Source organism: Gossypium hirsutum, chromosome D04 (assembly GCF_007990345.1).
Source record: "Gossypium hirsutum isolate 1008001.06 chromosome D04, Gossypium_hirsutum_v2.1, whole genome shotgun sequence".
Classification (NCBI taxonomy): domain Eukaryota; kingdom Viridiplantae; phylum Streptophyta; class Magnoliopsida; order Malvales; family Malvaceae; genus Gossypium; species Gossypium hirsutum.
The window spans coordinates 49,511,639-49,524,218 of NC_053440.1; the positions used below are offsets into that span (position 1 = coordinate 49,511,639).

Below are 12,580 nucleotides of genomic sequence, written 5' to 3' on the forward strand. Positions count from 1 at the left end.
ATCCATGGCCAGTCTTGAGTTTCGCGTAAGTATAATTTTTGAATTTTACTAAGGATACGGATATTCATTTGCAGGGTTAATTGTATGATTACTCGGAAAAATATGAGTTCCCACAAAATTTCAACTTAAAATAATCAATATTAATAACTAAAAGAAACGTATTAAGTTGCAGAAAAGGGATACCCACAAAGGGATTATGAACAAACAAGCCGATTCAGATCAGAAAAAATCGGATTGAGAAACCAATTATTCAAGAATGTAAAGAATTGGAAAATACAATGACTAGGAACAAAAACGATTACCATCTTCTTATTTGTTGACAACCACTTGATTTTAAGTCTTAGAACATAAATTGGTCGGTGAAAAAGACATACCTGGACCCTCCATTAAATCCTCTTTTGTTTTTGTATGTGAATAAAAAATTCTGATGATAATAGCTTTCTTAGTCAACTGAAAAAGAAAACTAAAAAAGGGGGGAGATGAACGGTTTTTTAACTATAAGGCTCCATTTGTTTGCCAGTAAAATGTTTTTCAGAAAATGATTTTTGGAAAATGATTTACTTTTCTGGAAATGATTTACTTTTCTGGTGTTTGGATGAAGTTGTGTAAAATATTTTCTGTTGTTTGGCAGATTTCCTGAAAATATTTTCCAGAAAAGCTGTTTTTACATATATTAATAAATTTATATATATTAATAAGTTTATATTTTAAATTGTTTTTACATATATTGCAATGATTTATGGATAAATAAATAAATCAAATTAAATATATAATAATACTCAATTATTAAGCTAGAATATTAACCGTCATGAATTGAAAACATCTAAAGTCAAATAATAATATTATCCAAATACGTAAATAGTAGTACACCACATAATAACTACAACATTGTCCAAGTGCATAACTAATATTACACCACATTTAAAGTATCAATAACTTCAACCTTGAGAAAATTTTTGAAGCCAAATTTTTCTATGCTTCTTACTTTTAACTAAAAAAGCTTTGGCTTCGGATTCATGACTCACTAGATAATCAAACACAGAACACAGGAAGTCATCATCAAATCCTTCTTCTTCCATCGACATCACTTCTTCATAAAGATGTGTTGTCTTATCCGCAGTAAATTGTTCCAAAGCATTAGCAATTTTGTCAAGTTGTTCACCCACAAATTTAATTTGTTCATCAACAAAACTTTCTTGAACATTTTTTCTTTTACGTTTGGATGTGCCAGATCAAGATACTTTTGTTCTTACCACTTCAGTCTCTTCATTGTCGCAGTCTATAGGCACTGAATCTTGGTTACCATCATTCAAATATATGTAAGCAAATGTTCTGGCAAAACTCCCTGTTGTCATATCTTTGCCAACAACCAAAGTCATTTCATCATAATGATCAACGCTTTTATTCAAAAACGGTTCATACTTCTTGTGTGTCTGTTGGATAGTATACACAATTAGAATAACAAGTAAAAAACAATTGAAATATACTTAACATATATATACATATATTACCATCACTGCTGCATCATATGTCGCTCTATCACATGTGATCATTTTCATGTTATCATCCCATCCAAAACCACTTTCACCTCAAATTTTGCATATAATCTGTCACTGGTTTTTTTACAGTCCTCAAATGATTTTCCACATGCTTTGCATCGCATTAGACTTGGAATCTTTCAAAAATAGCTTTGACAAATCGATTAATAGAAACTACTTTGAAAGTATTAGAAGGTTTATTTCCTTTTTGGGCCTCCTCTGCTAGAATTTCAAGAAAAACATGTTCCATCGGTTTTGTCCACCTGAATTGCTTAGAGGTCCCTTCTTTGTTGCCCTTACCCATTCTACATTAATAATTGTCATTGTCAATCATTTTAATATCCAACAAGCTTAAAACATAATAAATTCAATATCTAACAAGCTTAAAGCATAATCAATATCTAACAAATTCAAGACATAATAATTTCAAAATCCAACAAACTAAATTTCAATATCATTATCCAACCAACATTAACAAAAAAAATAATTTTAATACTAAAACATACATAACATAAAAACAATAACCCTAAGCCCTAAACCTACCTAATATTTCTAGCCATATAATCAGTTCACATAGTTTGTGCAATTTCGTCTCTCTTAGCAGACTATTCTCTTGCTTATTCTCTTTCTTCTCGCTCCGTAAGAGTTGGTATTATCAAATCAGACTCAGACTCCTCGTATAATCCTTGATTAAGTAAATCATTAGGATCAACTCCCATTATATGATTATGAATGCTACAACAAACCAAAACTATATCTATTTAAGTTTGAAAATTTCAAAATGGTTCAGCATCTAATACACGAAACCGTTTCTTCAAAATCCCAAAAACACGTTCAATAGTGATTCGCAATGATGAATGTCGAAGATTAAAGAGTTCATTTGCATTTTCAGTCCCCTGAGCACTAAAATTTTTTAAATGATATCGGACACCACGATATGGGGTAATATATCCATTTCGGATGCCATATCTAGCATCAACAAGATAACATTTACCTATATTTTACAAAACATAATTAATACTAATAAATTATGAGCTTACTAGAACTATTTGGTATTTAATGATAATTATTACATTCCGGAATTCTTAATCTGCTTGGGCGTGAAAGTGCATACTTAAAATACGAGAATCATGTGCACTACCATCCCAACCAGCTAGAACATAAGAAAAGTTCAAATCAAATGTAATGGCAGCCAATACATTTTGTGTCATCCCCCCTTTACGGCTAAGAAATCTTCCTTGAATGCTAAGTGGAACGGATGCACGAACATGAGTTCCATCTAATGCTCCAATACAATCTTTAAAATAAGGATAAAACCTTGGATTGTTTTTGATTTCACTAGGAGTTGACTCATCATATAATCTAATAACTAGTTTATACAATTTCAAAATGGCTCTCAATACAACCCTAAAGTAACGATGAACTGTCTCAGTTGATCTATAATATCTAGATCTAATCACTCGAAACCTTACATTATGACCAATTATATGTAAAATATAACTACTTGCACCCTAATATTCACAGATTTAGTTGATTGTAACAAATTATTCATACTAAGAATATCACACAAATTAAAAAAGGCAATCGGTCTCATCCTTATCACATTAATACAATGTTGATCACCACTATATAAAATACTATTAATATAATTTTATCTTTCATAATCTCGATTCACACGAGGGTGAGAAGTAATTTCCTTTCTAGTTTTAAATTTTTTAATCCAAAGAGCCCCAAAAGCTAAAACTGAAGCCACGACTCCGACAATTGCATTTTGATCTTGACTACAATCCATCTACACAAAATAATGCCACATAAATATCACATATATGAATAAAGCTACCATGACTAAAGTGCATACATACATATATTCATTAAATTGATTATTAAGGTGTCAACAAAGAATTTTAAACTGTCTTTTGTTTGAAAGTATTTCCTTAGGTGCTGTTTGAATTATTAATTTTTCTAGATTTTCAGATTTGCCTTCATATCCTCTTTCTGATTGTTTCTTGTTTGTTTTTTTTTAATGGTTGGCCTAAAGAATAGTGGAGTAGGTCATGCCATTTACTTAATCCTCAATCTTGGAAGAAAACCAATATTAAATTCCATGTAAAATTTGGTGTTTGATCTTTGTTTTCATTTTGGATAGTTGCTATGCTTAAATTAATGAAAGGACGTGCTAACTTAAATTAAAAATTGATATGACTTTTAGAGAATCTCCCAATACATTACATCATTTGTTTTTAAACCCACAAGTTCTTTCAACCTAAAAAATATGAGAAAATACAGAGAAAGAAATGAAGCAACAGTAGCATTTGATATATGGGATTGTGGCAGCCAAAAACTATTGTGGCATCAATTGGTTAGAATCTACAGCTATAAGCATCATAAGACTAGCCAATTGTCGATATATATGACAGATTTCATATGCACAGTTCTCCCACTCCACTACACCTTATCTTTATATGTACAGAAGGTGCGACTTTTAAAAGTTAGGACTTTTCAACATCCTAGTTTCTACAAGCAAAAATATTTCCATCAACGCTATAAAAGAAATACTTAAATAATTGAAGCCTAGATACCAGAAACATCCAAAAAATTTTCTGGCATGTTTCAAGAAATTGCTTGACAATTGAATCTGTTCTACCCAATTCCCATGGAAAAGTATTACCTGAAAGTGCCTATCGCGGCCTTGCTAAGAATTGCCACCAACTGAGTCTCCTTCAACTATGAAAATCTCTGCATAATGTAACCATAAAGATAATTTTTAGACACTCACAAGTAGCAGATGGAATGCATTATCATTTATTTTGAAGCATGTAGAATCCACAAAAATGAAAAATAAAGTCCTAGTTAACTTAATCCCTCAACCAGTATAATTTCATTCTCTAAGAACTGAATTTTCTTGAAAAGATATGCTACATGGCTTGGTTCAGATATTTGCTATTTTAATTACAATACTAAAACCAAAAGGACACCAAATACCTTGGTTCTTAACATGGAATTCCAGAACCTAAAATATCCTATGCAATTGCACATTAATACCCCTCCCAAAGTTCAAGCAACATAACATCATCTAATCGTAGGCAAAAATATTTAGAGAGAAACTACTATTTGCTCAGTATTCAGAAAGAATATATAGAAAGGTGCAAAAACCATTCAAAGGGAAAAAGTTCATAGAAGTATGTACAACAAACTATATCTCATGTAAGGATGTTGAGAAGGAGAAAATAATAAAGACAGAAAAACCTTCAACAAAGAGAATTGAAAAATACTATGCATTCAAAAATATACCATATTTTTGAACAAATTATACCATTCAAAAACTATCGATGACCAATCTTGAACAAAATTGCAGCCAATTCTATCTAGATAAAGTGAGAAATAGAACCCTAAAACTTTCTTCACAACAACTACACATCACCACAACTACACATCAAGATTTTATAAACGGATTAACACATGCAAAGCAATAAATTGGAAAAAGCTCTGATTTCGGGGGTCTAAAAAATCAAAATGGGAGAGATTATTAAACGATGAGTTAAAAATGATAGGGGAAGAAGTGTGCTTGGAGGAGCGAAGGAAGCGAGAAATGAAACGATTGGATTGCAAATTTCCAAACAATACTTTACTAGTTTTTCGTTTCAACAGAAAGGAACAGGAAAAATAAATGAAAAATTAAAATTCAACAGAAAAGAAGATTACCAGTCTTGTTTTTGCGGTAGAACCTCTAACGCTTTCAGCCGAAGAGGAACAGGAAATTTTCTAAGAAAGAGAGAAAGAAATTTGGCTGAGAAAGAATGAAGGAAGGAAAAAGGGATCTGCCTGATAGCTTTAGGAAAATGTCTTACAGAAATTGAAACGGTAAGACAATTTCCCAAAATGTAAGCCATTTTACCCGTATTTGGGAATTCATTTTCCAAATGGAAAATGTTTTCCGGCAAACAAACACTGGAAAACTGGGAAACAATTTCTAGAAAATAAAATAGTGGCAAACAAAGCACCCTAAGATTTAGGGTTTAAAATTTTTAATTAATTAAATTTATTTAATTAAAAATCTATTCTCATCCCATTAGGAAATCCAAGTTGGCACTTAAAATCTAGTTGGACTGCCACGTAGGATTACCGTTAGGGAGATAACGGAACTTAACGGAAGAGTGATCACTTCATAACATAATAATAACATAAGTGACTAAAACATAATATTTCAAACATAAGTGACTAAAATGTAACTTGAGGCAAATAAAAGTGACTATTTTTATAGTTTACCCTATTTATTAATGTAACAATGGGTTCAAATGATTGTTATGTCAAAAAAATAAAAAAAGTATTATCAGTTCAAAAGTATCTTCAATTCATGTTATATATATATATATAAAAATTTTTAATCTCACATGCATTGTATGTGACTTTAAATATTTAAAACTTATAATATAATAAAAATAATTAAAACATAGCAATTATTTTAATAATTTAAATATTATAATAAAAATCCTAATTATTTTAAAGTATTAAAAAATCATATTTATTATTAAAGTATTTGTACAATACTAAAAATAGATTTATTATAAATTACTACTCTATGCTTTTCAACTTTCAATTCGGAGAAATAAATGATAACCTCGATTCAAAAAATGAAATAATTTAATTTCTGTTGAATTTGAAAGTGAATATATAAATTATCATGTTCATTATTTTTGTCAATTTATCTTACTTTAATTAGTATAATTATAAATTTAGTCTTCAATATTGACATATTTTATCAATTTAACATTGATTTTAAAAATAAAAAAATTTTAACTCTCAAACATTTACAAATTCTATCAAAAAAAATATTTGAAAATAAAAAAATATAAAATTAAAAAATCTAAATATATAAAATTAAAAATATATTAAAAAAATGTCAATACATCTGAGCAGGATCTCCACGAAAGCAATGGGTGGTTCAAGTTTATCCACACATGCTGAATTGAAGGATCCCATTCAGGATTTTGAAAAGCATCAAACATCTTCCAGTCCCAAAGCCTCACCCACTCATCATATGTATCCCAACCAACATTAAGATTTTTTATTTTTTATTTTAACATACTTCTTAATTTGAGATAATTTTTTAACATTAATTTCATTTATATTCTTATTATATCTGTTCTTTTTTGTATAAATATATAATGCGCTTCAGCGCATTCGAACTCATGTTCTCCTGCATTGACAACAACAATACCAATGTCAATGCCAATCAAACTAAGACTCAATCTGCTTGAGTTTTTTTTTAAATTTATAATATTTTGAAGTTTATTTTATTTTTAGTTTTTAGATAATGTTTTATAATAAGGACTATGGCTCCCTTTCGATTATAAATGAATCATGATGAGATTGAACATGTTATAATTATTTTTTTCATCGGTAAAAAAAATGGTTTAGAAAACATTTAATGAAATCACAGGGAGATTACTCTCACCGCACTGCACCCCTTATTTACATGAAAGGTGAATAAATATATAAAACTTATTACAAAATTTATATGAATTAATTATAAATAAAAAGATAAAAAATAAAAATAAATTCTAATTTAATTAATAAAATTTAATATGAAATATATTTTAAAGTATTTACTTTGTATACATAATTTAATGTCTTTAATGGTCATTTTTAATTCTCATTTCACCATTAGAATTGTGTTAGACACATATCTCACAATTGATTTTAATCTCGCTACCATTGTTGTTTTTAATCTCATAAGAAGGGAGTCTAAATTAACAAAATGTATACATGATAGAAGCTAACTTTGTTAATTTTTAGAATCAAACTCAAATTGACATAAAATGTAAATCTCGGGGGCTAAATTTGTCGTTATACTAAGAAAAAGATAAATTGACAAAAAGAACGAACGTCATGATTAATTATACTTAATTACTCACTTTCAAAATTGATAAATACTAAATTGCTTCAATTTTAGAGAAACTGATTTACTCAATATCAAACTTGAAAAGGACCGAAGAACTCCATTTACGAAGGACTTGCATTGTTAGATACTAAATCCAAACCTTGGGCAACTCCATCTCTCACTTGATGATGATGATATGTTTAGGTGGAATATTATTTTTTTCACATGTCTTAATTATTAATTAATTATATATTAATCACAATTGGTAATTTTTAACTATTCACATGACTTATTTTGAGGTAAAAAGAGAAAAATTTTCACTTATTTTGAAGAAGTCTTAATTTTTACAAAAGTTTTTACTTATCTTTTTAATTGCATGTTTAAATTTGTACTAATTATTCTTTATTTTATATCTAAAAATTGTAAAACGTGTTAAATAAACTTTTTGCTCGTGCTATTACAATAGTAACTAAAAATAGCATAAATTATTACCTTTATTGAAACAATAACAGCTACCGTAACAGAACAAATTAGTCCACTGACAAAGCTGATACGGTCTTAAAAAACATTCACACTGATTACACAATACAACCATCCTCATCATCATTCCATCAACCTCTCCAGAACCAATTTGAGAACAGCAGGTGCATCAACTGTGACCGCCACCTTCACCGATGGTTGATCGGACCACTTCGTAATTTCAGCAAACCTGCTCAAATGCATCCCACTCAATAACGAACAATCATACATCATTACAGAATTTGAAGGATACAACTGCATGTCTACACATTATATCTACTTTATCTCCTATCCAAGACAAGCACAACATCACTGCATAGAAAAAGCTTTCATATACAATTGATTTCCTTTACTTTGTATCACTTCATCCAGCAGCTTATTCCATTTTCAAACATTATAAGTCATGGCTTAATAAGAGAATCCTGAAACTGACATGTCATGATACTGTAAAGCTTATTACTCTTTCTCTGCAGTCAAGTGTGGCTCAAATAGGGCCTTTGTTAAGTTACTCAAAGGAGTCGGTTTTCTTTATTTACAAATTATGGTTAACAGTTTTTTTCGACTACTAGCTGCTGCAATTAAATATTCTAATAAGCTCATTTAGTCTCCTTCAGTTCCAATACACACACAAAAAATATCTAACCTCTTCTGCTTGTTGTATAATAGTGTTAGTCCCCGTGTGATGCCATTTGTTTGAACTCTGACAGCACCCTCCACGTAGGTGATAAGTGAAGGATTAATGGCTGCAAGCATGGCTGTTGGATCATGAAGGTACACACCTGCAGAATGGTAGTGAATAAATTAGAAAGTTCACAGTTCAGCAGAAATCCCTTAACCATTTCCAGCAGACGAACCTTTTGTGCTGTATGCATCATGATGATAATTGAAGTACACCTCTAGTATCTTCAACAAGTACTGAGCAAATTTTCCTTTTGAACTAGCCAATGTTTCTCGGTCAGAATCTAAAATATGACAAGTTTGATTAAAAAAAAAAACAGTGGAAACTCAAAAGAAAGAATAAAAAAAATGAGGAAAGAAGTTCCAGAAATTAAATTATAAGGTGTTCACATAACCTATAGATAATAGAATAATCCTCGCTAACAACATATGACAAAGATAGAGAAATAGCCAAAATGAGTACCTGTCAAAATTACTTGATGAGTACATTTATCCCTACAGCCAAAACATCTGCTCCACTGTGAACACAATATCTGCAGCATCTGGATCACCAAAGATCTGTCATTCAATTCAGCATTTGGAACAAGATGTAAGACAGAGTGTATGCAGCCATGACACTAGCATGCAAAAACATTGAAGCGTCAAAAATTCAAATAAAAGGTTATTTTCTGAGTTTTTCCTTTTATGAACACCATCTTCAACTGTTGAAATCATATGCACACCTAACATCTTAAGAAGTAAAAGTTATATCAGGTAGAAAGAACTTTTTTTTTTGAAAGAGGGTAGAAAGAACTTGAAAAGGTTAAGAAGAGCATATATTCTTCCAACAGTTGCTATTTTTCTATGCAAGTTAGAAAGGTTAAAATATATTGTGAAAAAAAGTCTAATCTGATAAATTAAAGTGTTGGAGACAGCAAAATAGATACCAAAATTTTGAGAAACTTACATTGGCCTCGGCTGCTGGATTCACATTTCCATTTACTGCAAAAGCCACCACCAAGAAGAACAATTTGCCCAATGTTTTAACAAATGATGGATCTTGTTGAATAGCCTGCTCAATATAGAATCTAAAACGAAATATTAGGGATGTCATTTAAAAAAGAAAGCATGCCACAATAGTAGAAAATGATCAAGAATCAGACCAGTGCAATATTTGTTAGGGGCCCCAATGCCACCACAGTGACCTTCCCAGGATAGAGCTTTGCTTGCTCAACAAGGAAATGAGTAGCTGACATGTCAATAGGCTTTCCTTCAGGTGGAGGGAAATTTTGATTGCCAAGCCCATCAGCACCATGGACAAAATCAGCAATACGAAGTTTTTATCTTCCTGGGTGCAAAACTAATCGTCGGTTTAATTAGAATGACACTATCATAGAAGTCACTGAACATTGTTAATATATATACACACATATATGTGTGTCCAAAATCCAAAAGTTGAATGACATCGTGATTCACCATCATTCAAGTAGTCTTCATAATCAAAATACAATAAAATATACCACATCCATTTCTGCAGAAACTAAAATTCAAGTTCAGAAAGCTTAATGTCCTATGCGTATACACTAAAGAAACAACATAATCACTTTCAATACCAGCCATGAATCTAATTGTTCTGACGCCTTTGAACAACAACATTTTAAAACTTGATTTTGTTTATCAATATTTGTTTAAGAAAATTTGAAACCAAGAGATGATAATTTAGTATTTGTAAAAGTTAGATAAAAACATGGAATACATAAATTGGTAGCGCTTGCAATTATAATATTGGCCCTGTTAAAACTTTGACCTGTATAGTTTATATAGACAGTTTAAGATAGTAGTTGACAGTATTAAACCGGAATGGTATATTCTTAAATACAGAAAGACCCTTGCATGCCTATGGAATATGTATTTCCAAAAAACATGCCATAGAAGGAAAGACAGTATAAATATTTCATATCATGTTCTCTTAGCTTCCAGGTTCAACTCAAACAGAAAGAAGGTCAAGGCTGATGGAATTAACGACTAAAAATATTAATCAAACCCAGAATTTTAGGGATTGCGAGTATGGAAGGTGAACAAGACAAAGACAAAAATTTGGAGAGAGTAGGCATTGAGGATAGTTACATACAGTGATGTAACATGTGATCTTCCGCCACAGGGATGTCGTCCTGTCTGCAACCTCTAGCTAGGAGACAAGCAGCCAAGCAAAGCAATCCATCAAAGTTCAAACCATGCCAACTAATCATGAAAGAAAAATAAATCAGAGTAGAAAGAACGATCTTTACCAATGTAAGGCATCCTCGTGGCCAAAGTATGTAGACATTGCCATAAATAGTGGTGGTCCGATGACCTCCACTTCAGGAGACCTCAGAGCCACAAATATCGCCATAGCATCATCTGCATCAATCCGTTGAATCACAAAGAACAAAGATAACATCAAGTATCGAGCAACACTTAAAGTAACCAAAAACGAAAGATATAGTCGATTATCTTGGTTCTTGGGAAAATACCTAAGCATCAAATGGATTATGTAAAAAATTTCCAATATTTGAAACATAATCTCTTGGCTTAGATTGCTAGAATGTTAACGTTGATGTGAACTGCGGATTGCGTCTAGAAGCCTGAATGTTCGTTTTGATACTCTCTATTCAGGCGAAGTCCTATTTGAGCTTTACTAGCTTTTCTATGAAATTTCAAAAAAAAAAAAGAGAGAGAGAAGGAACAGTATAACAACAGCAGAAAACAGATTCAGAAGAGACTATTTAGGATCTAAAAGATAAACAGATAAGATATTTAAATTGCAAAGATCAATCGAATCGAGTAATAGGTCATGATTACCATGCCAGATCAGTGTCTATGATGATTTCTTGGTTCTTCCTGTGCTGCCGCATTGGTTTAGGAGTTTTCTTCTCTGATAGGTGGTAACCTCAAGCCGTGGAGACTGAAATTATTGAAAGAGAAAGCAAGGAAGAATTAGGAAATTTGTGCTAAGCCTGAAACCATGGTAAAGTTGGTAGTTGGATCCGATCCATATTAAAATATATTTTTGTTTTGTTTTTTTCCGCCAAATTCTGGGAAATTAAGTCCTATATTTTAATTTATCCAAAATTAGTAATTAGTTTTAGAATGATAAACTACACTGTACATCATTTAACTCTTATAAGTTTTCATTTTGGGTACAGAAAGATTTTACATTTTAAGCACTTTCATTAAAAATAGTTTTCATTTTGGTCACTCATCAATTATTAAATGTTATTGTATACTCATTTTAGTTACACAACTTTAATAAATTATATTTTGATTACTCATTTTAGTTACACAATATTTATCGGTTGAAAGTTTTCTATGTAAAACGAATAATTACAAATTTTTTATTTTGTCAAACTTAACATGCGTGATTTGTTGCACACACGTTGGTAAAAAAATAGGAATGTAAAATATTATTTAAATCACAAGATCGAACTAGAACCATATAAGATATATATATATATATAATTTGAAAAACAGAAAATTGAAATAAAAATTGGATCGAAATTTTATACTCGAAGGTAAGCAAAAAAAAACCGATGGTAGTTGAGACATGTTTTCACAGTCTTCTTAAGACAAATTCGGGCGCTCCTTTGGTGCTAGAAAACATTGGTCAACCAACACGAAACCGCTCCTTTAATCCATTAGAATCGAGTAATTTTAAATAAAATTAATTTCGATATTAGATGAACACGAAAAATATAAAAATTGGGTCAAAATAAGTGCTCCGGCATCTAGCTAATGCATTAGAACATTTGTACCCTCCATGCTTGATAATGGTACGATCGAATTTAAAGTAGAATGCGAAGATGCTTATTTAAAGGGTAAACTATACAAATAGTCATCTAATTATGTTTGCGTTTCTCTATTGGTCATCTAGTTTTAAAATTTTCAATTTAGATATTAATGTTTGAATTTGTTCATATTTGATTTACCTGTCATTAAGTTGATAGGG

At 30.7% G+C, this 12,580-nt stretch overlaps 1 long non-coding RNA gene and 1 pseudogene across 1 annotated transcript; both read right to left on the reverse strand.

Annotated features, from left to right (window-relative positions):
- Window positions 1-768: 768 nt before the first annotated feature.
- On the reverse strand, window positions 769-5,483 carry LOC121215908 (uncharacterized). Its single transcript, XR_005911896.1, has 4 exons — window positions 5,241-5,483; window positions 4,207-4,274; window positions 1,512-1,843; window positions 769-1,433 (listed from the first exon to the last, which is right to left on the reverse strand). It is a non-coding gene; the product is annotated as an uncharacterized lncRNA (long non-coding RNA).
- Window positions 5,484-7,835: 2,352 nt separating this feature from the next.
- LOC121216124 (probable uridine nucleosidase 2) lies at window positions 7,836-11,489 on the reverse strand (annotated as a pseudogene).
- Window positions 11,490-12,580: the final 1,091 nt, after the last annotated feature.